This window comes from Mus pahari, chromosome 14, assembly GCF_900095145.1.
Source record: "Mus pahari chromosome 14, PAHARI_EIJ_v1.1, whole genome shotgun sequence".
Classification (NCBI taxonomy): Eukaryota; Metazoa; Chordata; class Mammalia; order Rodentia; family Muridae; genus Mus; species Mus pahari.
In genome coordinates, this window is record NC_034603.1 from 82,892,061 (window position 1) to 82,896,033 (window position 3,973).

Sequence of the window (3,973 nt, forward strand, 5' to 3'; positions counted from 1 at the left end):
CTTATTCACCTAACCTGTTCACTAGCTTATTCACCTAACCTGTTCACTAGTTTACCCACCTAACCTGTGCACTAGCTTATTCACCTAGCCTGTGCACTAGCTTATTCACCTAACCTGTTCACTAGTTTATCCACCTAACCTGTGCACTAGCTTATTCACCTAACCTGTTCACTAGCTTATTCTCTTTTAACCCTTAAGAGTCTCAGTGTAGCCCTGACTGGCCTGAAAGTTATTATATAGGTTAAGCTGCCCTAACTCACAGAGATCCACCTGCATCTGACTCTAAGAGTGCTGGGCTTAAAGGCCAACACCTGTCCAGCCTTGTTTGTTTTGTTTGTTTGTTTGTTTGTTCGTAGGTCTGTTTCACCTGAAAATAATCTAGAGGCAGATATGGTGGTATAGCACCTGAGGGATAGAAGCAGGAGGAATTAGAAATTCAATGTCGGGCTGGAGAGATGGCTCAGCAGTTAAGAGCACTGTCTGCTCTTCCAGAGATCCTGAGTTCAATTCCCAGCAACCACATGGTGGCTCACAACCATCTGTCATGAAATCCGATGCTGTCCTCTGGTGTGCCTGAAGACAGCAACAATGTACTCATCATATGTAAAATCAATCTTAAAAAAAAAAGAAAAGAAAAGAAATTCAATGTCGCTCTCAACAACAAGCTAAATTGAAGGCCTGGTGGGCCACATGACACCGTGTCTCAGGAACAAAAGCAATGGCAGGCTCGCTTACCCCTCAGCTCCGAGGCTTGGGCTCTTCTGATCCTCCGGGTTTTAATCCAGCTGGAGATTTTAGGTGTCTTAGGAGATTCCAGAAGCCTTTGGAAAGGCGCCCCCTCTCCGCTCTGCCTCGGGTTGCAAGGGTAAAGGCAGGGACCCCTCTCCGCTCTGCCTCGGGTTGCAAGGGTAGGACAGTTTGCTCCAGAGTTTTTCCTGGCAGTTTTTCTCCTGCTGCTGCAAATCCAGCGGTCCTCAGGCTCTGTTTTAAGAAGTGAAATCGCTGTCCTCTCCCAAATTAACAGGAACATTAGATTTCTGGGATAATTAAATTTCTGTAAGTATCATGAGCTAAAATCAATATAAATACCAGCACTGCTTGGCAACCAGAAGGGACAGTATTACTCACCCTGATATTTACGTATGTCAGATGGGGAAAAATCTTTCCCTTTATATAGCTGTGCGTACACACAGGCAAAGATGCATAGGGCAAGCAGCTTCCTTCCATACATGGAAGATGGGAGATGTGAGAACTCCAGTCCATGCCTGCAGCCAGCGAGGCCTCCAGGTTCCTTTTCTCATGGGGACCTGGTATGCCACGGCTATAAACAGCAACCTCCTTGGTAGTGTGGGTTGCCTGAGTTGCCCTAAGGGAACTTGGAGACTTTGTTTGATGGACATGCATATCTTGGATCACAATGCTGTCCTAATTTAGATTCTAGACAGGTACTCAGGGTCTTTGGGAAGCTCCGGGGCATGGTGGTTGGGCCAGGTCATCAGATCCATCTGTGCTAAGCTGAAGATGAAGGAACATAAGATTGAGACCATATGTAGAACCAAGTTCAAGTTCTCTGGCCACCGGAGGATCTGCTTCTCAAAGAACTGAGGCTTTACTAAGTTTAATGTATGTGACTTTGAGGACTTGGGAGCTGAGAAGCAGTTCATCCCCAGCAACTATGGGGTCAATAAGGACAACCCTCTGGACAAGCGGCAGCCCTGCACTTCCGAGGGCTTCTGCTGCGCTGAGTCCTACATGCCACCAAGCCGTGTTCACTAATAAATTTCACATCCAGTCTCCCTAAAGAGATGAAAGGAAGGAAGGGAGGGAGGGAGGGAGGGAGGAAGGAAGGAAGGAAGGAAGGAAGGAAGGAAGGAAGGAAGGAAGGAAGGAAGGAAGGGTATATGATTCTGCGGCAGGCATGGTGCCTTCCACCTAAAATCCCACCATTCAGTTTGCTGTATCAGGAAATTACTCCAAGTTTGAGGTTGGCCTGGGATGTATAATGCGATGTTTTAGATGTATTCATTTTAGTTTATGTGTGAGTGTCTTGCCCGTGTGTCTGTCTGTGCATCGCTCACATGCTTAGTGTCTGCAGAGGTTAGAAGAGGCACTGAAACTCCTGGATCTAACATTGCAGATGGAGCTGGGTGGTGGCGGTGCACTCGAGAGGCAGAGGCAGGTGGATCTCTGAGTTTGAGGTCAGCTTGTTCTATAGAGCAAGTTCCAGGACAGCCGAGGGTACTCAGAGAATCCTGTTTCAAAAACAACAACAACAACAGAAAACTGTAAAATGAACGGAAGGAAGCCGGGCGTGGTGGCACACGCCTTTAATCCCAGCACTCGGGAGGCAGATTTCTGAGTTTGAGGTCAGCCTGGTCTACAAAGTGAGTTCCAGGACAGCCAGGGCTATACAGAGAAACCCTGTCTCAAAAAAAAAAAAAAAAAAAGAATGGAAGGAAGAGAGGGACTTACAGACGGTTGTGAACCACCACACATAAACTGAACCCAGATCCTCGGCAAAAACAACAGTGCTCCTACCCACTGGACATTCTGTCCAGTGCCAATGAGGCTACGGTGTGTGTGTGTGTGTGTGTGTGTGTGTGTGTGTGTGTGATATGCTATAAGGTGTAACTCTGTGCTAGAGTACTTGTCTAGAATGCAAGAGATTTTGGAGGGAGAAAAGGAGGAAGAAAAATAAAAGGAAGGAAAGATTGTGGTGCACACCTTTAATCCCAGCACTCAGGAGGCAGAGGCAGGTGGATTTCTAAGTTTGAGGTCAGCCTGGTCTACAAAGAGAGTTCCAGGACAGCCAGGGGTACACAGAGAAACCCTGTCTCAAAAAATAAAAATAAAAACAAAAAACAAAAACAAACAAACAAAAAAATTAAATCTAGTCCACTTTGCTGTAGCAGGAAATGGCTTGGGCCAGAGAGGCCCAGTCAGTCCCAGTACCGTGCCTTGAGGGGCTCAGGTGTGAGGCCACATTGATGCCCCAAACACAGCTGCTTTCTGTGCCTTACAAACCAGGGTGCCTCAAGGTTGTACATCTAACTCTAGGTTGTCTCTAGACCTGCAGGTGAGCCAGGTGGCCTATACGTAGGCTCCCCAATGTTGTGCAAGAGCTGGGGCCACTCCCCTACATCTTTATAATCAAGTGACATGATTCTCCCATGTCCCTGGCCAGCCCAGAGCCTCATGTAACCTTTGTATTCTATTCAGTGTGGTCACAGACACCTGTGCCTAGCAATATTTCCACTTGACCAAATACCGAATCTTTTCCATTTATATGCAAGAGATATAGTTTTAAGTAGCTTTTAATAGCAACGATACAATTGTATGTGTGCACTCGGAGCTTCTGTGTCCCCTGAGCTCCTTCCTTCCAGTGACCGACTTGCAGGTGGGCCCAGGCCAGGGCTGGAGAGAAAGCTCTGAGACTTGTGGGTTTCTACCTTCACATTTTGGACCCAGGTTTTGTTTTCTGCCCACCTCTGACTGTGCCCAGTTGAAGTGCTGACCTCTAGGTCTTCATGTCCCTCGCAGACACCCACCTCCATCCTAGCCGGTTTCTTTGGGAGATGGGAGGGGTTCCCTGCACCCTGGTTCTGTGAAAGATGTGGAAGAGTGTAAATATTTATGATTTTATACCTGAGGTGGACCTTTCCATTAAAGCAGTTTTATAACCTTAAAAAGAAGTCTTTTAACTGTGGGCTCCACTAAAATACTTTCTTCAAGAGGGAAAAATATCAAGGCACAGTCGCAATCAAAAGCAAAATCAAACTCCAACCGTCCAATGTCTGGGATCCACACGTGATCTTCTGGGCTCCTCCAAGGGCTTGGGTCACTTCTCCAGCTCTGCCCTTTGTAGCACACGCCTTGTCTTCTAGGCTCCAGCTGCCTGTACTCCACTGCTGCTGCTGTACTTGGTCGTTATCTTATGGTATTGGCATCTCCAAAACACTGCTGTAACTAGGCT

The 3,973-nt window shown here is 47.1% G+C and overlaps 1 pseudogene; it reads left to right on the forward strand.

The window, feature by feature from the left end:
• Positions 1 to 1,265: 1,265 nt before the first annotated feature.
• Positions 1,266 to 1,388, forward strand: LOC115065402 (annotated as a pseudogene).
• The last annotated feature ends 2,585 nt before the right edge of the window (positions 1,389 to 3,973 follow it).